General features: G+C 43.3%; 1 protein-coding gene across 1 annotated transcript in view; it reads left to right on the forward strand.

Annotated features, from left to right (window-relative positions):
- Positions 1-24,154, forward strand: part of TG (thyroglobulin) — a 1,030,738-nt gene that overhangs the window by 918,911 nt on the left and 87,673 nt on the right. The gene's annotated exons all lie outside the window — the stretch shown is intronic.

The raw sequence follows: 24,154 nt of genomic DNA on the forward strand, positions 1-24,154 counted from the left end.
GGAACCCTTCTGCAGGGGAGGGGTTTACAATACAAAATGTAAAGCTCATTGACACAGGCCATGTTTCCAGAATGCCTCAAGCACTCATGGGTACCCTCCCTGCTGAAACATCTTCCTGGTACCCAGACATGCCACCCAACTATGTGTCTATTGCCAATGCTTCATTCCTAGAAATAAACCTGTAACAGATGGTCACTATGTAGCTTTGGGTTTTGTGGGAAACATCCCTATATTGGAGATCGACACTGACTTTGTCCCTTGTAGGGGAACTGAGACAAAATTAAATGCTATCCGGTAAGAGCTTCACTGCTGCATGTATAATGGCCAAGACACCTTATTGATCATGCCGGATCTGTCTGCAGCCTTGGACGCTGTCGGCCATAAGACATGTTTGGATGGTTGAGATCAGTTGCCAGGGTGTTAGATGCCACCTTGACATGATTCAAGTCCTTTCTTCTGAACAGAAACATTAGTGTCCGTCCAAATGGGTTAGTGGCCAACCCCATGTGAATACCATGTGGGGTTCATCAGGACTCATTCCCCCTCTCATATAAAATAATTGCTTCTTTTAAAAATGTGGGCGTGGGCTCCTCTTTTATGCAGGTGACTAGCAGCTGTACTTTGAACTCTTGTGTCCAAACCTTTAAAATACAGCAGGTGTTGGGTGGACGAAACTTGCTTAAGTCTAAACCATTTAAGGACAATGGTTACAATGTAGCATCTGACTTGCTCACTTCCATTCCCAATAGATGACGTCACACGGGGCTATTGACTCCCAGACTGATATGCCAACTCATGCAAAGATTACAGCATCTGCAACTAACAGAACCGTCCATTCCTCCTTGAGAAGATGTAGGAGCAACAGCTAGAAAAAAGGAGGACTACTACAACTCCCTTTGCATGGACATGACGTCAGAGATAAATCTCCCAACTCCAAGTGTTCCAAAATAAGGTGGTCTGGACAATCATTGACAAACCTCCTTCTGCACCTGGAACACCAATCCTGCCTAAATTATAGGAGTTGCCGGTGCATGCTAGAATCATATTTAAAGTGCTTGCCCTGACTCACAAATGTATACATGGTCCAGCAACCAAATATGTCAAATCAACAACTGTCCCCGTGCCTGCTCATATCGCTTCAGGTCTTCTCTGATGTCATTTTAAGTGTGCAATATAAGGGTGAGAGACTACATCTATCACTCTCTCCTTCCTGAAAAGGCAGACAGCGAGCGAGACAGAGAGAGATGAGATGGTTAGGGAATAGAGACAGTGATAGTGAGGGATAGAGAGAATGATAGTGAGGGGGTAGAGACAGAGAGAGATAGTGAGGGATCGTGAGGGATAGAGAGAGTGAGAGATAGTGAATAGTGAGAGATTGAGAGAGCGAGAGAGAGTGAGAGATAGTGAGGGATAGAGAGAGTGACAGTGAGGGATAGAGAGGGAGAGAGAGATAGTGAGGGATAGAGAGAGTGAGAGATAGTGAGGGATAGAGAGAGGCAGAGATAGTGAGGGATATAGAGAGTGAGAGATAGTGAATAGTGAGAGATAGAGAGAGCGAGAGGGAGGGAGAGATAGTGAGGGATAGAGAGAGTGACAGTGAGGGATAGAGAGAGGGAGTGATAATGAGGTATAGAGCGAGTGCTAGTGAGGGGTAGAGGCAGGGAGAGATAGTGAGGGATCGTGAGGGATAGAGAGAGTGAGAGATAGTGAATAGTGAGAGATTGAGAGAGCGAGAGAGAGTGAGAGATAGTGAGGGATAGAGAGAGTGGCAGTGAGGGATAGAGAGAGGGGGAGAGAGAGCCAATGGACAGAGTGAGCAAGAGAGGGAGTCAGAGAAGGACAGATGTTGCCACCAGCAATACAATTGTCTTTTAATGACTGAGTGAAAATTAACAGGGTCTACGACTAAATAACAGGAACACAATATTAATGTAAACATCCCAGCTACAACAACACGTGCAGGAAGTAACAAAAGTCTGTACAATTTATGTAAATCACAGGCTAAAGTACACAGTGAAATTAGGTCAAAGATAAGTTGCAACATTTGTTTTCCATTCTAGTTTCATTCTTGTAAATCCAAGGCAGAAGCTTAGAATTCGAGGTAGCTCCAGGCAGCAATTATTTGGGATTAATACCAGCCTCATGAGAGTCCAATTCTTATCTGATCTGGACAGTGCTTTCGCGTTCCATCGCTCTCGTTTTCCATCGCAAAGGACCGACTAATCCTCTGCAGCAGCATCAAAGATACTGCCCAGAAAAAGAGACACAGCAATGGTATGGCCACTAAGGCAGGTGATGCAGTTTTTAGGATCTGCCAGGATCAGCTGTTACTAATATCGAGCTTAACTATAACCATTTCATCAACCTTGGAATGATGCAAGGCGAGTCAATGCTGTCGGGCTTTGAGCAAATTAATTAACTGCAGATTGCAAACATGTCAGCAACTGACTCGTATTACCTTAAGATATTTTACCAGCAATAAGCAACAACTAAGGTTTCAAGTAAGTGTGTTTTGTATTTGTATTTATTTGACAAATAGGGATGTCAATTTCTATAAGGAATGACTTACAATAACAGATGTACAGATGGTGGAGGCATTCATACGAAGGGTGCCTGTAAACAACCACATACATTAGGACAAGTGTAAATGTGTAAAAAAGTGGGACATATACCAGGGAAAAAAAAACTGAAAATATATATTAGTAAACAGGCAATTTACAAAAGTAACATTAATTTAAGGTGGAAGTGCTACAAAGTAAAGATGAATACTATTTAAATATACAAAATGACTTTATTAAGCGTCACTGGAGGTATTTGTGGGGCGAGGTTGGGAAAATGGTGTTTGGGGCAGGTGGAGCGCACTCTTTAGTAAGTAAGTGAAGTTTAAGCTGAGCTTTGAAGAGAGCCACTCTTGGGCTGGCTTTTATTGTCATGGGCAGAGGGTTCTAGTGGAGCTGGCTAAGTAGAGAGAAAGAACAGAAGTGAGAGGGCGTCAATGGAGGGTAAGGATGGTGAGGTTGAGTGCAGGAGAAAGGTTAGCAGGAACAAGATGGTAAGTAAACTGAGATACAATCAGACAGGAACAGAGACGCAAGACCATTGATAGATTTGTAGACTAGGAGAAGGAACTTGAGAAGAGAGTGGTTGTGCATGGAGAGCCAACCAGCATGTTGTCGGTAGGTAGAAGTGTGGACAATCTGGGTAGGTTGTAGTGAATGCAGGTAGCAAGGTTGGGGACTTTGTGTAGAGGGAGGAAGGAGTAGTAGTCACGTTTGCTGAGCATGGAAGTGGAGATTAGTGTTTTTGTCGAGTGGGTTACAAGAAAGGGACACATTTTCTAAGTGTTGAAATTAGTAGGAGCAACAGAGGCAGTGGGGGTGCTGAATTATGGCAGTCATAAGGTGCTATCAAAGAATATCCGAGGATTGCGAGCCTTGTGTGAGGGGGCAAGAAGGTCATGTGGGAACGAGATAGCAGAGGTGTGTGCAGGGATGGCATTGGAAGCTGGGTGAAAGATGGAGAGCCCTCCAGTGACGAATTGCAGCGAGACAGATGGTAATCAGTTTCTAGATGACTGGAGTGAAGGAGGGAAAAGAGAAGAATAGGTGAAAGCCAAAGAATGAGATAAGCCTTCCTAGGACAGAGGTGTAGATGGCAAAGAGCAGAAGTGCAAGAAGTGATGAAGACACGCTCAAGCCCCTAGATACATTGCAGACTCCCCTCCCTAAAGCCTGCAAGTTAGAGAAGTTTCTCTACCTTTTGCATGTGATGATTATCTACAATGCACTGAAGAGGGAGTTTTTGCTTTGATTACTTTTTCTTCACTCAGTAAAACTCCTTCAGCTCAAAGATGAGTGTTAGTGTGCATTGCAAGGACACGCTGGGCCTCATCACGAGTTGGGCGGTAACGCCGGCGCTATCTGGCCTAACGCCAAACCCACCGGCGCTATTAGCGCCGGATCACGGGTTTGGCAGTTTTGGAAATCCCCATTCCCCATTGAGCCCATTCGGGAATGCCCCATTCCCCATTGGGCTCAATGGGGAAATTTCGCACTCATGCCGCCGGCAGATTTCCCGCCGGCGGTATGAGCGCGAATTTCCGGCAGATTTCCCCCCCCCCACTCAGAGCTGGGGAGAAATCTGCCGAAGCCCTGATTGGCGGACCCTTAAATCCGGCGGTAACAGCGCTACCGCCGGATTTAAGGGTTACCGCCAAACTCGTGATGAGGCCCACTGGAGAGAACAAAGCTTCTTGTGAGTCATTTAATTATTTATTTTTTATGCCTACATGCAACATTTAAAATAAGGAGTGGCAACATGATTATAGCATGCACATTTCAGATGGCATAAGGAAATCATTTCCAGCAAAGGGATGGAGATGAGAGTGAACGCTTGATTCGTTTTTAGTTATGGTTTATAGGTGGATCTTTAGCAGCCCCTCTGTCAAACCTGTTAGTATGAAGTGTAGAGAGGATGAGATGACATTCGATCTGTGCTCGCCACATGTCTGGCATTGTACATCATTGCTAGGTGTGTGTGTGTGTTGCCGTCATGCTGAAAGAAAGAATTGCTATTGCTTTTACAGATGCTTGTTTATTTTATTTCTGCTTCATAGTCCAATATTCCACTTCTTTTAACAAGTGCCAGGCTATTATGCAAGTCGATGCAAAAAGGACGACCATACTCGTCCTTGGCGCTTAAGGACGATTAGTGGCAAGCTAATGGGCCAATTACGTACAGGTCATCTTGACTTTTCTGAGGTTAGGTTTTCGTATTCACTGTCCTTACTGAATGAGGCGAGTCCTCACCCAGGAGACAGGTTCTTTACAAGCCCACTAAAAGCAACCTCTTGCTAAAAAAAAATCTCTTTGAATGGGAGTAAAAGGACTTCTGACTCCTGGAGACTCCTCTTTTATTATAAAGAACTTCAAAGCCTCATTAGGTCTCTCAGGAGAGATACATTTCTAGATCTCTTGCAAGGAAAGGTTGGACGCAGGGTATTGAAGATTAAGAGTAAATAATCTAGCCATTGCCTCCTCCTCCATCTTTCCAATCACAGATCATGCCCTAGGAGGATTTACTGAGCCAGTGGCTGAAGTCTCCCAGAGATATAATGCGCGGGCTGCCTTTGCAGTAGCCATCCTCTCTGGAGAGCCACGTGAGTTATCACAAGACACAAAAACCACCAAGAGGCAATGGGCTAAATAACCTCTAGACCTGCCAAGTGTGTCTTGAGTACTGGTGCAAAAAACCCAAGCGCCGCAGAGGCACTTCAAGCCATTGCTTTCCAAGGAAGCTACTGGCCTTCTACTGCCTCATCTATAACAGAGAGGAACATGACAGAAAACGCTTCAACATCCACAGTGCAGTAGGGTAAACCCTCTCCATAAAACAGTGCTAAGGATAGAGTATATCACACACATTCTTACATTTCCCCAGAACCTGACCAAATACAAACGATTGCAATCTGAACCCCTGCAAGGCAACACCCGAGGCTACTGATGCATGTAAGAATGTGTTATATACCCTATCAGTTACTATTGGCAGTCTGATTAGGGTTGTGAATATGACATTGGGGAGTTAATCAGCTCTGTTTTTTTTAGGCCTTGATTATTACGGTTTGCTCGTCCTTCTGTTCCTGCTATGCATCATTACCCGACTGTAGTTGGTGGATTAGGAATCTCCAAATTGGACTGTGAAAATGCCACTCAAGATGGCATCCCATAGTGGCAACTCTCTCGCCTTCAGGCCATGCAAAATGCTGTAGTCAGATTTATCCATCAGATGCCAAAATGTTTTCCTATTTCTCAACTTTCGGAGATCTCTTCAGAGGTTGCCAGCCAAACAGAGGTTTGAATTTAAAGCATTGTGTCTCATCTTCAAAGGTATTCATTCAGATTCTATATTCAAAGTGAGCAATACACTGCGATACCTATCCAACAGGATCCAACCTTATCGGGCGACAGATGACCTTTGGTCTGTGCATCAACATTTGATGGCTGTTCCCACATTTTAATATTTTAATACGCATTTAGATGAGATAGACACTTATTTGTCTTGGCCCTCATCTTTGGAACTCTCTTCCCATCAGTCTGTGAAAAATGGACTCTCTAATTATTTTTTTAGAAAAACTCTTAAAACCCATCTTTTGATGTCATCTTGTTTGTCACCCCCTATATTGCTCACTTTGGATATAAAATCTGTGCCCATTTATAGGCTTTTCTTCCTGGTCTTGCGCAATATAAGTTAATCAAATTAAATTAATCAAATCAAACTCTTCCATTGCTGACCCAATTTCTGAGTCTGTTTTAGGATAGGTCAGTGCTTTTTTAGTATCCTGCTGACATCATTTTCTTGTTAAAATATAATTGAAGATAAGGTTACCAGGTTCAGCCCCCATTGAGTACATTTACTTGGAAGCCAGGCGATACGTAGCGCTCTCATTGTTAACAGATTAAACCTGTTTCTGAAGGTAGCTCATTCAGCGGAGGATACACTGTTGCAAGTTAAATGTAAACCTATGGCCACTGAGATTTTGGGATGCAGCGCCATTACTGTTACTAAACTTAAACTGGAAGCTTGCAGTTGGATACCTAAGCCTGGGCTTTCTTTGACCAATTATCCATTCACCAAAATTAGATTGACTGAAAAATAGAGCTCTATGTGGAATTGACCATGAACAATTATTGTTGGATTTGACTTCCTAGGGGGGAGTATGTGACATATTGGTTGCTGTGTGCTGGAGTAAATGCTTAGTTGTATGCCTATCCACATAATTATATTGTTATGCTGTATCTGTGCATTAAATTCAACCTGGTGTGTACGTTAGATGTAACTGAGGGTCATACAGTGACAAGGCTAAGATAGCGTGAATGTAGACTGTGTGACTCTAAAGCTTTAGCATTCATAAGGCATCTGTTGAGTGTGAGGACCTTTTTGACATTCGCCCTGTACAGCATTCAGGGCATATGGGCATGAATCGGGAATACTTGATCCCCCTAAATTGCGAAATACGTTTTTAGAGGGGGACAACGTAAACCTTATTTATCACGTAACAAAAAAGTGTGGCAAAATTGAGGGCATTTTGTGGAAGTCACAGTAGTCATTGATGTGGCTACCTAGCGAGCGTCTTTGTTTCAGGATTCTTATCCTTTATGGACAAACCAAATTGAGAATATGTTCAAACACTCCTAGTATGGTTTTATTATATTAGTGCATCATTTTTAACTGTGGCCTCATTAATGACCTGGATAAATCGATTTTTCTCAACCAGGTCAATTATGATAATTCTTTACAAGAACGTGTTTTTATCGTTACATAACTGAAGAATTGGTTGCATAATTTGTATAACATGATAATGTATTGCTTTTTAAGATGTTTTACCAATCTGTTTTTTCTTTGAGCTTTGTGATAAGTAATGCAATGTATACAAATCCTTATCAGGCTGTATTATACTAAAAAACTAATAAAAACAATAATTGATGTTGAAATGTTGCTATAAATCTCAGTCTCCACAGTTTTATTCCAGTCCAACTCTGATCATAGTAAAATTCAGTGCCGAGTCACAAATTCCTTTCACTAAAGCAATACAATACTTTCTTGCTCTCAAGAGTAAATTTCTTATCGATACTTCAATTCATTGAATCCTAAGTAATTCTCTGAAGAGAATTGTCAATCTTTATTTCAGGAAATGCACGCTAGCAGGTAGCAGTTAGTTAAATGAAGTCTTCCCTGTGCAGAATTGTTTCTTTTGTCAGCCACCTTTATTTTAATAGGAAATCGCACAGTTATATCAATCATTATTTCAAGTGTAAATGTGAAATTAATGTGATTGGAGTTTGGATTGGAACATACACTTTCAATTGTGACTCATCACTTTGCCAGACCATAAACACATTGTCCTGTGTAATAACCAAAGTATACCGTGTTTAATCAGGTGCAGGGCCTCATCTTCAATGGTCCATGTTTGCTCTTGCAAGCTTATTGCCAGATCTCTATGCAATGGGGCAAATAATGAGCCTATTGCATTACCACAGGGTTGCCGATTTTATCATTCATCTTAAAGAAGTTACTTTCAACACACGGTTCAGTCTTTTTTAGCACCAAATAAGTTTGGTTGAGATGGCAAATTGAATGGATTTTAGGGCAAAAGGTCACTGGTTCCAGAGCAGCCATGTGTCTATCCGGGCATGGAGGAGTAATATGACCATAGCCACAAGCCTCAATCCCACAGTTCAGTGAATGTTTTTGAACCTAGGCATGGCATCCTTGTGGTGCCTACTATACATAGGCAAGGATGGAATTATAGAACAAATAAAAATGTCTTCTTAAATTAAACATCATTTTCATAAGTGAATCTGGAGATGTAAGTCTTCATGGAGTGCTTATTTGTTTTTATGAATATTTAGTGGAGCATACATGCAAGGAGTACATGGACAAATCTATTTGTTGAACAGTTGTCTCATGAATTCAGACCATATTTTGATCTAATGTTTTGTGTTTACATAAAGAATCATAACCGTGAAACCATTCACTAGTGGATATCCGGTCAAATTTATATAAGGTTGGTTTGACTTTTTCAGGGTTATCCACAAAATCACATCTCAGACATCTCAATCTGATTTAGTGGGTTGATGCAGAACTAGGAATTGCTTCTTAAAAATGTGTGCCCATTCCATTTAAGCATAACATTCAAGGCGTAAAATAAAGAGTCCTTCAGAGGGGAAATGATTTAATAGTAGAAAGACAGTAATCTCCAATGAGCTCTACTCACAAGAGAATTTATTCCTAGCTCATACCGGATAACTGCCAAAGGAACTGAATTATGAATCTTTTACACCCTCCTCCAGATTAGTTGTTCTATCATCGGCAAAATATCTAAAACCTATAGTAACTGGGCTTCAATGTAATAAAAAAATGTAGGAACTATTTTACCTTTGTAAAATATTAGAATAGGAATTAAGGAGAACTTCCTGTATCTTAACCCTACTCATTTGATTCGAGAGGGATATGGTTCGACTCTTCGTCCAATCTCTGATTTGCATCAGATGTGGTTTTGAGAGAATCAGGAATCCAAGATAAATAAAAATGTCTACCCTCTCAAGTATAACAAAAACTTAAGGAAAGACACTGGGTACTGCACCTTGTGGGTGAATTATCCTATTATAACTAATTAACTAGGTGCAAAATTAATAACATTCCTAGCTAAACCATTCAATAGTAGTAATAAGGGACAATATCCATTGAATTGATAAGAATACATTAATACATTTTATTGACAGTTCCATTAAAAAAGCATATAAAAATAATGAATACTATGGTAAAGATATGCAAGATTAAAGTGCGTCATACTTAATATTACAAAGTGCATTTCACTCAATCCTAAAAATTAGTACCAGAGAACCTAAAGACTGAGGGACAACTAATGCCAAGTCAGTAATCGCCAAATTATATTTCAGGGCACACTGGACTCTAAATGTCATGCTCTACCTTAACAATTAATTATATCACCAAAGGTACTAATCTGTAGCTCTTAAATATGAAAATGTCTAACTGAGACAACTACTATTAAGTGTGGTTAGTGGTAGCCCAACATGTTCGTTCTGCCAAACACGTAGATGTAAATTTTAGAACTTCTTCAGGGGAGTACTTAAACTCGCAAAGACAGTATTTTCTTAAATTAATAACCTTTCATGGATCAAATCTTCTTAACATCGGTCAGTAGAAATACATTCTTTATCATTTGTAGTGCAGATTCACCTAAAAACACACAGTGCAGAAAATAGCTGTCATTAGTGCTGCTATAATTTTAAAATTAAATTGTTTTTCTCACCAATTTTAATAAGGGGCACTTACCACCGGTTCCACATATATGTAGTCATGACGTACCAATTGTATTATGAGTAGACAAATACCTATCGAGAGCAGACAAACAACCAGTGTAAACACTGTACCAACAGATCACCAGTGTAAAAATAATGTGGTAATTTAGTATAGTTTGCATATAAGAAAAAAAGTTACCTTGTTATGCTTGTGAAGCGTAGTGTATTATTCACTAGTTTGAGTCGAGCAAAGATGTATTCAGATGTAGATCTCATCTATTTAATAGTGAATATCCAACTCAATCTAATAGTAATATGTATAGCCATGGTATGATGTGATAGGTTATTTATAATGCGCTTAATACTCAGAGGTTTCTAAGCGCAGACCCGGGGATCAAACCTTTGTTGCTCTGTGTCGTCTTGCTTCCAACGCGAGCACGTTGCAGCTGAGCTATCTTCCTGAGATCTGGAGCACAAGCAAGTGTGTGCGCTCTCTATAGATCACTTTACTAGATTGTCATATGTGTGCTCCAAGATCTGTACGACACAAACATATGGAAAATAGCTATTAAGAGCTGATATTACCTAACACTGTTACACATATGGTAATCAATAATAAACGGACTTGAATATGGCATTTGGTATGAATAGATTTAAATAATTCAAACGTATCCATCTAGGAATAACCTATCAAATTTTACTGCAACTTAACTCCATTGAACATATAACAGGCAGTAGTGACTATTCTTGTTTGGCATGCAATCTAGCACAGCATTGGTAGCTTTATGAGTAGAGTTTTAGAGCTAGGTTACAGAAATCGGACTCCTGAGTTTCTGTAGATTAACAATTAGCAAATATCTGTCATTAAATATAACGCTGTTCCAGCTACATGTGTTTACACATTTTTTTCTTGCTTCAGTAGAACTCTTCTTAGAATGCTCAGAAACAACTCATTGTGTTATTTAATTATACCGATGAACTACAACAAGTTAGGCGAGCTGGCATCTTCATATAAGGTAAACATACTTGCGATTTTAGTTGTATCAGCTCTACTTGGTAAAAGTACCTCTGGACGTACCAAACAGGAAGCTAGGAACTACTTTTATCCATTACTCATGTAAACTAGCAGACGATATCACGTGATGTACGTCAGTCACCTTTATTCTTACTTCTATGGTTAGTATTCACTAATCTGGGGGCCGTTTTCAAGAGGAGTAAAAGGAATGAAAACCATTAGAGTACATAATGAGAAAACCACTTTGTTATGAAACTGGCCAATCTATCATTTTGTTATGGCCAGTTTCAACACTATTGCACAAGAATATGCGACGTTGTTCCAGTTCAAGGAGTTTCTTTTTGTCATTCGCTGTATTGCTTCTAGTTGGTATTCGCATAAGGACATTCCACCGTAATGAATCACAAGTATGACCCATTGTCAAAAAATGCCCTACCATAGGGTCATTTAATACATGTTTGCGGATGCAACTTTTGTGTTCAATGACTCTTGTTTTCACTTTTAGTTCAGTTTTGCCTATGTATAATTTACCACACAGACACCAGGTTACATAAACTACTATACTCTCAAGTATGTGAGGCAGAATGCGCCACTGAAAATTGGTCATTCTTTTCCTCATTGTACATTGCATCACCTTAGTTTGGGCTGAGTTCATTTTCAAAGAGTTTTTTGAGACGTAGGCACCAAAGACGAATGCTGGAGACTGATCTGCGTACAGTCAAAGATTAAAAAGTAATCGTCATATGTCGTTCAAATTAGTTTAGGGTGAGACAGTTTTGGGAGACAAAAACTGCTGATTGAAGATAATCCCAGATATCTGACACACATACATTAAATAGACAGGGAGCCAATATGTAACCCTGTTTGACCTGCTTACAATTCTTAATGTTACGAGAAAGGGGTGGCGATATTCAAAAGATAACCAGTGAAGAGAGCGTGTGGGGGGAAGGCGAAATGGAAGAGCGATGAGGAATTCCGCAAAGAACGCAAATTACTGAGTTAAAGATGGAGTGCAAAGGAGCAAGATGGGAAGCGCGGAGACCAACACCAAGACAGGAACAGTAAGCAAGATGAGAGAAGACCAATGCAGTGATAAGAAGCTTGGTAGAATGGAATGTGAGGAAGGGGTGAGCTTTACGAAGATTAAAAAGTTGAAAATGGCAGGAACATGCAATATTAGAAATGTGTGCAGAAAAATAGAGTGCTGAATCAAAGAGGACAGTTAGCTTACGGACAGAAGACGTTAAAGAAAGAGAAGCAGGAGGAGAGTTAATAGAGGGAGGGGAATTGGAGGGAGAAAAGTAGAGGCTGTAAATGATAAAATGTCAATCTTAGAGGCATTGAAGTGAAGATAACATGAGTGCATCCTAGTTTGGAGCGAGAGAAGCGAGTCGGGAATAGTAGTATGACGAATGTCCGAAAAAGCAGAAAAATAGAGATAAAGTTGAGTACCGTCCACATAAAAATGCTATGAAATCCCAAAAGAAGAAATGATCAAAGAAAAAGGAGAAGTATACAATGAGAAAGAATAGGAACCAATAGCGACCTTTGGAGGAACTCCGTGGGCAAGAGGAAAAGAGGGGGACTTTAAGCTGCCCGCAGAAACAGCAAAGGACCGGTCAGACAGGTAAGACTTGAATCAAGAAAAAGCAACACCAGAAAATCCCAACAAATGTAGCGGAGAAAGAAGGGTACAGTGGTCCATAGTATCGAAAGCAGCTGAGAGATAAAGCAAGATGAGAATAGAAGAACATTTGAAGTGCCTAGCAGTTAAAAGAGAATCAGTAGAATGAAATGACCGAAACCCTGGTGGAGTTAAAGGGAGCAGTGTATAGACCACACATGCCAAGATTTTACAAAGGTAGAGGAGCAAACAGATGGGACGGTAGCTTGATGGTGCAGAGGTATCCAGAGAAGTATTTTCAGAAGAGGAAAAATAACCACACTCTTAAATTCAATGGGAAAGGTAGCAGAGGAAAGGGATAAATTCATAAGAGAAGTAAGATAAGGCAACAGGAGAGGGACGAGTCTAGAAATAGGAGGAAAAGGGATAGAATTTAGACAAGAGGCAGTGGGGTGAGCACGTGCAAGATAAGAAGCAGTATCTGACGGAGAAATAGACCAGAAGGAGGAGAAAGATAAAGAAGGAAGTGGGGAGTAACAAAATATGTGATGCTAGTGGCCAAGATTGTAGTAGCTCAACTTTTGAAATGGAGGAATTTGCAAAGTTAAAGGGAGTAAGTGAAGAAGAAAAAGATGAATCTGAGGCGATATTTGATTAAAAAGCAGAAAAAGATGCTGCAGGTGAGGAGAATATGAGACAATAAGATTTGGGAAGTAAAGCTTTTTTTAGCAGCGACAAGAGCAGAGTCATAAAATGTGTGAATAGTAGAAAGAGAAGTAAGGTCAGAGAGTGCTTGAGTTTATTCCATAGACGCTCTGTACATCTCTGCAGAGAGAACAGAGTTCAGTAGTTTTCCAGGGTTGGGGAGGTTTGGATGAGTGACAAGGGTGCGCAGGGTGGAGAAAGTCCAGAGGAGAGCGAAGAGCAGTGTTGAGAGTAGAAAGTGCAGAGTTAGCAAAAAAGAGAAGCAAAGGTCGTGGGAGATGGAAGAAAGGAAGTAAAAGAAAGTAAGAAGACTGAGGCATCAAATGTCAAACGACCGTAACAGAGAAAAGATTGTTCAGAACTAACAGAGACAGAAGGTTTATGGGGTTGAAAAAGGAAGGAGAGCTGAAAATGACCAGAGGAAGAATAAGGACAAGAGGAAACGGATGTGGTTGAAGAAACAGAAGAGAAATTGAGATCTAGAGAGGAACCAGAGAAGTGGGATGGTGAGCTTGGATATTGGAAAAGACTGCAGGAGTCCACGAATTCAAGAAATGGAGAGGAAGAATGAGTGATTGATGGATGAAGATTAGAATCTCGAAGAAGAAAGAAAGTAGAGGAAAGAGGAAGCAAGGCTGAGAGCAAGGCGTCATGGTCTGTACAGAAGGTTGAGGGGGTGCCATGAGGGCGATAGATAATCCGAAACTAAATGGAATATGGTTTAGAAAAAGAGGGAGAATGATACTCAAGCGATGAGAACTGTGGCAAAGATCCAGTGGAAGGGAGAACAGTATAGGATGAATCGTAGTTTTAATTACTAGAAACTTAAATTGAGACACCAAGTGTCCCTCTTGCGTGTATTGTCTGACGACTGAATACTTGATTGACAGTGTTAAAAATGAGTGATGTTCAATAGTTCTTTTTTAGACTGGATTTGCTATCTCTCCAATTTACATTTTACCCCATGGATACTTTACTCTACTATGGTGGCAAACACCTGCAGCTTAATGACTGTTCCCAGTGTTAGATGTCTGAAAGTGTCTCCAGAAATGGCATTGTTACCACCTGAGACATATGTGTGCCAGTTTACAACAGTTTTAAATTTTGTGGGGTATTTTGAGCGAGTAGAACATCTGCATTTCGCACAATATCACTGATTTTTTAAAATCTTCTAAGTTCAAATGAAGGTGTATTTTTGAAGATTTTCTGTAAATTTCATAACTAGTGATACGAGGCTAGTTTAATTTAGACAAAACATTGCAAGAATTCTGAGTTTTTCATCATTCATTTTCTTTTTTAGAAAAGTCCCTCAGATGAACATTTCTTTGCAGCTGTTTAGCTGGTGTGATGTTTGATTTGCAGACTGAACACTTGAAGGTTTTTTGTCCATTTTCTGCAATGAGTAGGGTACAGGGATCTTTCACCAGATGGAAAGCGTGCAGTCCACAAACTCAAACGACACAGATTTCCGGCCAGTTTCTTGTAACCCTTCTACTCCTGATCCAATGTCCTTGCCTCGGTGTGGAGGAGAAGGGTTCAGGGATCTTTCACCAGACGGGGAGAGCGTGCAGTCCCCAAACGCAGCCCACAGAGTTTTCTGGACAGTTTCTTGTAACCCTTCTACTCCTGATCCAATGTCCCCCTTCTACTCCTGATCCAATGTCCTTGCCTGGGTGTGGAGCTGATGGGTACAGAGTTCTTTCACCAGAACGAGAGTGTGGAGTCCCCATACTCAAACCACAGAGTTTTCTGGGCAGGTTCTTGTATCCCTTCTAGTCCTGATCCAATGTCATTGCCTGGGTGTGGAGGAGAAGGGTCCAGGGATATTTCACCAGAAGGAGAGTGTGGAGTCCCCAAGCGCAGCCCACAGAGTTTTCCGGGCAGTTTCTTGTAACCCTTCTACTCCTGATCCAATGTCCTTGCCTAGGTGTGGAGGAGAAGGGTCCAGGGATATTGTTAATGACATTGGCCGAACCAACACTCATATCCAAAAAAGTTTTGGGATCGTGAGGCGCATGAGATTGGGAAACCATGCGTTTTTTTACGGAGTTAAAGACTATGGGTGTCAGGGTGCCAATCGAACGGCAAACAGCCTTGTCCAATGCCTCCATTTTCGCCATGGTTAGATCGAATTGGCATTGATCAGTCTCGGAGACCAGGGGGGACTCAGAACAACTTTTGAAGTCATCGATAGCCTTACGTACTTCAGGACTGATTGAGGGAGAAGAAATAGGAGGCACCGGAAGAACCGGGGGCGAGGAAAGTGGGGGAAGCAGTGGATTTTTTTGAGCATTTATTTGCACAACATGTTCTGCAGGGCGGGGTGAGCTCAGCACCTCTTGGATAGATGTAGTCGCTAGAGCTTCCAGGGCTGGTAATTCAATATAAGAGGTAGTTCCCGGACATACCAGTGAATCAATGGTTGTTACTGAGAGCGGAAGAGGGGCGGTGAATTTGCCCTTGACGCTTCTTAAACCATTTGCCATTTTCACGGAAACAACCTCACAGGAGGTAGAAATCAGGAAAGTACAAGAAAAAGAAGTAACTTTCTCTTTTAGTGTTTGACGAGAGCAGTCATGAAGGAGACAAAGCCAGCCAGAGATATGCTAGCACATTAGATAGAGCAAAGGATATTAGACTGCACATGCATCGCAAAACTGGTAAGGAACCTAAAGAAAGATGTGGACCATTAGGGGTAGCCTCACACCGCAACAAAGCAGCGAGCAGCAAACAGCGCTACTTAGAGCGCGTACTTAATGCGCGCGCGCAAATGCGCGCAGGAAGAGGATTAAGTACACTTCCGGTGGCGGGGGGCGGGACCAACTAGAATAATGAAAAAGGGAACATATATAAGTAAAATATACTTATAATAACGAGTGTAATGTCAATGGTGAGGGCAGATGGAATATATACCAAAGTCCAGGCAGGGTCAGGCAGTCCAGGCAGATCTTGAGCGCGTAGAGCAGCGAGGATGGACAGCAAACAGCGCTACTTAGAGCGCGTACTTAATGCGCGCGCGCAGGAAGAGGATTAAGTACACTTCCGGTGGCGGGGGCGGGACCAACAAAGTCCAGGCAGGGTCAGGCAGTCCAGGCAGATCTTGAGCGCGTAGAGCAGCGAGGATGGACAGCAAACAGCGCTACTTAGAGCGCGTACTTAATGCGCGCGCGCAAATGCGTGCAGGAAGAGGATTAAGTACACTTCCGGTGGCGGGGGGCGGGACCAACAAAGTCCAGGCAGGGTCAGGCAGTCCAGGCAGATCTTGAGCGCGTAGAGCAGCGAGGATGGACAGCAAACAGCGCTACTTAGAGCGCGTACTTAATGCGCGCGCGCAAATGCACGCAGGAAGAGGATTAAGTACACTTCCGGTGGCGGGGGGCGGGACCAACAAAGTCCAGGCAGGGTCAGGCAGTCCAGGCAGATCTTGAGCGCGTAGAGCAGCGAGGATGGACAGCAAACAGCGCTACTTAGAGCGCATACTTAATGCGCGTGCGCAAATGCGTGCAGGAAGAGTATTAAGTACACTTCCGGTGGCGGGGGGCGGGACCAACAAAGTCCAGGCAGGGTCAGGCAGTCCAGGCAGATCTTGAGCGCGTAGAGCAGCGAGGATGGACAGCAAACAGCGCTACTTAGAGCGCGTACTTAATAGGGATATTTCACCAGAAGCAGAGTGTGGAGTCCCCAAGCGCAGCCCACAGAGTTTTCCGGGCAGTTTCTTGTAATCCTTCTATTCCTGATCCAATGTCCTTGCCTGGGTGTGGAGGAGAAGGGTCCAGGGATCTTTCACCATAAGGAGAGTGTGGAGTCCCCATACTCAAACCACTGAGTTTTCTAGGCAGGTTCCTGTATCCCTTCTAGTCCTGATCCAATGACCTTGCCTGGGTGTGGGGAGGAGGTAGTGCAATATATAGAAGAGATGGTCTACAGGGTTGCCAGACATTTGGTCGAAAAAAATTGGTCGACCAGACAAATGGTCGAATCAATTTGGTCGAAAACCAAATGGTCGAATTTTTTTATTTTTTTATTTTAACCCTTTTTTTTTTTGGGGGGGGTCCCACCTAACCCCCTTTTTTTCTCAAAACACCCCTTTTTTAACTAAACGAAAACCCGAAAAATAAATATATAAATTAAAAAAAAAATTCGACCATTTGGTTTTCGACGAAATTGCGTCGACCAAATTGCAGTCGACCAGTTTTTTTTCGACGAGTTGACTGGACACCGGTCTACAGTTACCTCCTCTGCCGTGCTGTGGCGAAACCTGCCACTGCTTTGGAATTGAGTAATGCATGATCAGGAAATAACCATTTGCAGTGTTTGGTGCCCATGTAAAGCTATAACTGTGCAGCCACAGTTGTAGCCTCTTCAGATTTGGTATTAGCATAATGGCCGCTGTGACCCTTTTGCAATTGGAAAAAGTGCAGACTGAACTTCAAGCCGCAATGATTGTCTATTCCTCAGAGGGTGCACTGCTCATTTGATCCCCACGTGAATACACCATTTCGTATATGTTTGAACTCATAATGATGCACTGAAGACAATGGTCAACGGGCAAGGCTCGCAGTGCTGTTTAACATCATTCACTGGAAGGTTCATCTGGGACTTTAATGAGTGAAAAAAGCAAAAATACGGATTCAAATATTGCCTAGATGATGAGATAGCTCGGTGGCCTGAGACCCTACCCGTGCATCTGCAGGCAACATGTTAAATCCGAAGATGACACACTCATCATTTAATCCTGAGAAGGTCTTCCATGTGAACTGATGATTTAGGTAATGAAGACCCTTATTAAAAAAAGTGCCTAGAAGCATGTCAGTTTGAGCAGTGCACTTTCCTAGAACTCGTTATTATTTGCCATGGCCTAACTCCATTGTTTGCAACACAGACAGGAAGATAACATACAAGTTAGCTTAACTACAAAATTGGCGCCATTTGTTTACCAACCACAAGTGTACTGATCAAAAGCAGCTGGAAATACTTTCTGCGATAACATCCCTCTGTGTCGCACAATGCCAGACATCGTTATTTCGTTTAACCCAAGTGGTTGTTAAGCTTTGCTTTTTTCAGCAGTTTGTGTGACACAGTTTCACTGCTTACATTAGCGGCAGCTGTTCTCAGAAACCTTTACGTCAGCATTAACGTTCCACAAAGCGGAATCGTATGCAAATGGTGAAAAACGTGTTCATAATAAGTGTAAACGTGTGGGCTAAGAAGGTACTTTTTACTAGAACGCGAAATCGCTTGTTTTGCAGATTTTCAGACCAACAAAGTTCTTGAAAATGTGCAAGTAGAAATCTGTGGTTGTGGTTGTGGAATGAAAGAAGAACATGGGCGGTAAATGGAAGACAATGGAAAAAGTCCCACGTTGATTATGAATTTGAATTTGAAATGGCTAATAGATAGGCGCTGACGTCGGGAAACATGCATAGGTTGTAGACATGTTTGATCATTGTGAAAATGAAGGATGGTTGCGGATGTTGCTCTGGAACAAGCAGCTGAGATTTGGTTATCTTCCCTGTAATAAATGTGAAATGTCTCATAAAAAAAACCGAAAAACTGAGAGAGGCGGTGAATTCCAACCATTCATCGGTCTAGTCGTCAAAACCTTATTTTAAGTGGCGCGGTGGATGATTAGAAGCATGTAAGTTTTAAAGAATGGCATTGGCTGCAAAGCATGAAGTGTTAAATAATTCCAGGCGTGTCTAGCATGATTGCAGCACAGTACCAAAGGTGCAGAGCTGCCAAAAGAGCTGCGCTGCCACTCTTGACTGGCGCTCATCCTGCATTTTATGAAGGTAGTATTCCACCAAAAGAGCTGCGCTGCCACTCTTGACTGGCGCTCATCCTGCATCATCTTGTGAAGGCAGTATTCCACCAAAAGAGCTGCGCTGCCACTCTTGACTGGCGCTCATCCTGCATCATCTTGTGAAGGCAGTATTCCACCAAAAGAGCTGCGCTGCCACTCTTGACTGGCGCTCATCCTGCATCATCTTATGAAGGTAGTATTCCACCAAAAGAGCTGCGCTGCCACTCTTGACTGGCGCTCATCCTGCATCATCTTGTGAAGGCAGTATTCCACCAAAAGAGCTGCGCTGCCCCTCTTGACTGGCGCCCATCCTGAAACTTATGAAGGCAATATTCCACCAAAAGAGCAGCGCTGCCACTCTTGACTGGCGCTCATCCTGCATCATCTTGTGAAGGCAGTATTCCACCAAAAGAGCTGCGCTGCCACTCTTGACTGGCGCTCATCCTGCATCATCTTGTGAAGGCAGTATTCCACCAAAAGAGCTGCGCTGCCACTCTTGACTGGCGCTCATCCTGCATTTTATGAAGGTAGTATTCCACCAAAAGAGCTGCGCTGCCACTCTTGACTGGCGCTCATCCTGCATCATCTTGTGAAGGCAGTATTCCACCAAAAGAGCTGCGCTGCCACTCTTGACTGGCGCTCATCCTGCATCATCTTGTGACGGCAGTATTCCCCCAAAAGAGCTGCGCTGCCACTCTTGACTGGCGCTCATCCTGCATCATCTTATGAAGGTAGTATTCCACCAAAAGAGCTGCGCTGCCACTCTTGACTGGCGCTCATCCTGCATCATCTTGTGAAGGCAGTATTCCACCAAAAGAGCTGCGCTGCCCCTCTTGACTGGCGCCCATCCTGAAACTTATGAAGGCAATATTCCACCAAAAGAGCAGCGCTGCCACTCTTGACTGGCGCTCATCCTGCATCATCTTGTGAAGGCAGTATTCCACCAAAAGAGCTGCGCTGCCACTCTTTACTGGCGCTCATCCTGCATCATCTTGTGAAGGCAGTATTCCACCAAAAGAGCTGCGCTGCCCCTCTTGACTGGCGCTCATCCTGCATCTTATGAAGGCAGTATTCCACCAAAAGAGCAGCGCTGCACTCTTGACTGGCGCTCATCCTGAAACTTATGAAGGCAATATTCCACCAAAAGAGCAGCGCTGCCACTCTTGACTGGCGCTCATCCTGCATCATCTTGTGAAGGCAGTATTCCACCAAAAGAGCTGCGCTGCCACTCTTGACTGGCGCTCATCCTGCATCATCTTGTGAAGGCAGTATTCCACCAAAAGAGCTGCGCTGCCACTCTTGACTGGCGCTCATCCTGCATCATCTTGTGAAGGCAGTATTCCACCAAAAGAGCTGCGCTGCCCCTCTTGACTGGCGCTCATTCTGCATCTTATGAAGGCAGTATTCCACCAAAAGAGCAGCGCTGCACTCTTGACTGGCGCTCATCCTGAAACTTATGAAGGCAGTATTCCACCAAAAGAGCTTTGCTGCCACTCTTGACTGGCGCTCATCCTGCATCATCTTGTAAAGGCTGTATTCCACCAAAAGAGCTGCGCTGCCACTTTTGATTGGCGCTCATCCTGCATCATCTTGTGAAGGCAGTATTCCACCAAAAGAGCTGCGCTGCCCCTCTTGACTGGCGCTCATCCTGCATCTTATGAAGGCAGTATTCCACCAAAAGAGCAGCGCTGCACTCTTGACTGGCGCTCATCCTGAAACTTATGAAGGCAATATTCCACCAAAAGAGCAGCGCTGCTACTCTTGACTGGCGCTCATCCTGCATCATCTTGTGAAGGCAGTATTCCACCAAAAGAGCTGCGCTGCCACTCTTGACTGGCGCTCATCCTGCATCATCTTGTGAAGGCAGTATTCCACCAAAAGAGCTGCGCTGCCACTCTTGACTGGCGCTCATCATGCATCATCTGTTGAAGGCAGTATTCCACCAAAAGAGCTGCGCTGCCCCTCTTGACTGGCGCTCATCCTGCATTTTATGAAGGCAGTATTCCACCAAAAGAGCAGTGCTGCACTCTTGACTGTCGCCCATCCTGAAACTTATGAAGGCAATATTCCACCAAAAGAGCAGCGCTGCCACTCTTGACTGGCGCTCATCCTGCATCATATTGTGAAGGCAGTATTCCACCAAAAGAGCTGCGCTGCCCCTCTTGACTGGCGCTCATCCTGCATCATCTTGTGAAGGCAGTATTCCACCAAAAGAGCTACACTGCCACTCTTGAGTTGACTGGCGCTCATCCCGAGTTTACTTAAGTTAGTATTCATCCAAAGGAGCAGAGCTGCTACTCTTGTATGAAAGTCGAACCTGCCATTAATTAACCACTTGATTGTGACAGAATGCCATCTCAGAGGTCGGTGTGGGGAGGAGGTTAACCTATGTGTTTTACATGTATTAAAATGATGTGCTTATATTTGCTATCTAATCAGACCACCTCTTTCACATGCTCCATGCAAGAAAATAATAATGTACACAGGTGACTTAGCTAAGCTTGTCTTCTGATACCTTTCAACAGCTGCCTTATCATTTGGTAACATGACAATGGCATAGTGGCAGGTGCATTCCTGACAGCAACTGTTGGAACAACAGTCCAGTAGTCAGGATCTGCCGTAAAGCACGTAAATCCTGAGCCTGAGTTCAGTTATATATTTGTGTGCTCCCAGAACCTGCAAATATAAATGTAAGCCATGTCTGGTTTTGACATGGTGGTCTCTGGGTATCCACAATTATACTGTCCAAAAACCTATTGCTGTAATTTTGTTAGTGGCTTGGTTACTTGTGACCTTCCTGTGTATACGCTGCCTGGGGATGAGTTGTACCCAAAACAAGTCATATGGGTTCTGCCGAAGCAACAGCATTTGTCTTCCCTCGGAAAGGGTTGTCAACTCTCAAGAAGACTGGAACTGCCCTCACTGCCAGGGATAGGTCTAGTGTTTCAGAATGCAAGATCTGGAAGTGTGAATTAACAGAGACTGTGTGATGTTGGCAGACAGTGGAATGGGTAGAGTCGGGTAGGCCAGGAGAGGACTATCCAGTTAGAGAAGGATGCTACCATCTTGAGTTTTCCTAGGTACCCCAAGCTTCCTATTCTCCAGACGGCATATTGCAGACAAAGCACTTTGGGTGTAAGATCACTAGACAGAAGATTCTGACACAGCAGCCTAGATTGGACCCCTTACAGAAGGCTGGAGGGCAACCAATCGGCTGTGTGATACTGCCTATATAAGGTGGTAGACTCTCCATTCATCTTTCAACACTTGGAGGATATACCTTCTCTTGGCCATAATCTGCTCCAAAGTCCTCTCCCATAGATGTGAAGACTGATAACCCCAATGGAAGAGGCACGCTATTCCAATAACCATCACAAGGTAATATGTTGGGTGACCTTCTGCCTAAACATTGCCTACCGTAGCTGAGAACCTTTGTACAGAAGAACATGCTAATAGAGAACAGAACCATGCACGTGCTCCCTACAAACCTTCCTGGTTGGGAAGTATAGACGTAAGGACTTACCTTACCTCTGAAAACCTTGAACTGTGTCCCCCCGGCAACTGGAAGTCATGAGACAGCTCTGGGTCGTGTTTTCTAGCATCAAAATGGCTTCATAGTGCTTTTTTGTGTTGCTGCAAGCAACCAGAACTGTCTTTGACATTTGCCATTTTTCGATGCGCTCTACAGCCATTGGGCTGGTGACTCAACAAACCGCCTGCCTCGCGCTAACCCAACAGATTTGAGACCATTACCTACCCCATTGACCTACCTGTTCTTCACTGAAAATGAGCCAATCACTGCCACAGGAGTACACTGCATCGCTGGACTATCTCGAGCTGACTCAACTTTCTCGATGCCCATAATCCACTGGACCACCGTCCCAAATGCCTTGAGGCCAACTTTACTAAGTGGAAGTGCCTAGAAGCCTAGCTCGACACTCTTGAGCCCAGAATAAGCATTACAAGGTATTTGAAGTGCTTCCTCCCCCCTGGAGTTCCTTAAAGGGGCATAGTGACTAAGAGGACCCCACTCTACATTTTGAAAGACATCTTCAGTAAACTTGACATTGTTGCAGAAAATATTGCCTGTTCCTCTATTATCTTATCAAGTCTGCATTCTCTGTTTTTTTTCTCAGAGGGGTGGGTTATATTGTTTCTGATTAGTGTGTTTGTATTTTCAGTTTAATCAAAGTATCCTATTTTTATAGAACATTGGGTGGGCATTGTTTTGTTTTTGTGGCACTGTACTATAGTTATTTGGACGGCTTCTGTGCTAACTCACACCCCTCCTGAAGGGAACAGCCTGCACACGGCCTGCGCTTCCCAAAGAGCAGATGGAAGTATACCTGTCGGACTACCTGTTTCACCTTTATGACTGGGGTCACTGCTGGTTTAGTAGTAGTGTGGGGCTGAGTAGGAGTTTCAATCACTACTCATCAGTGTACTCTTGCACAGCAATATTGATTTTGTCACAAAGTGACAAAGATTTTCCATCCATGAACTTGGCAGGCCATCTGTTTTGCTGAGGATTGGATTGCCATGTCCTTGGTACACTGGTTCAAAATTCAGCTGCAGCAATGTGACTGCAAGCAAACCTGCACCCACATGGAGGAGGCAGTATTATGCCAGAAGGAAAGAACTGCCTCTCTTGACCTGTAACTAGAGGTATGGCTACCCCTGAATGGCACAGGACTGTGTCTTTATTCTGCCGGAGCTTCCTCCCTTGAACAGTGCCCATCTATGCAGGTTTCACGTAAGCAGCTGACCTGCCTTCACCTAACTCAGCCTTTATCCTATCGCCATTTCAGTGTTAGTACCTGAGGTGCTTAGTGCCCTTAACCTCTGACACTCTCCTGTTTTCACACGTGCACAACCGCACACTGATGTTAACACCAGCAAAGTGAACCAGGCCCCTCTTCATGACCTGGCCCACTGTTACTCACCCATATTGGCCCACCGCTTATTGTGTGATCTGTGAGCAAACTACTCCTTATCCATTGCCACTGTCCGTTGCCATTGTTACTAGGTATATGGCACTTTTTCTGTACTGGCCTATGAACTAACCTATTGCATTGCTGTGTCCTATGCCTTTGCATCCTATCCGTATTAGACTATTGTTTATCTGAAGAACTAGCCAATTGCATTTTGGTAACCTATCTACTACTACTACACCCTATCTGTACTAG

The sequence above is a fragment of the Ambystoma mexicanum genome, chromosome 5q, assembly GCF_040938575.1.
Source record: "Ambystoma mexicanum isolate Mex_15411 chromosome 5q, UKY_AmexF1_1, whole genome shotgun sequence".
Classification (NCBI taxonomy): Eukaryota; Metazoa; Chordata; class Amphibia; order Caudata; family Ambystomatidae; genus Ambystoma; species Ambystoma mexicanum.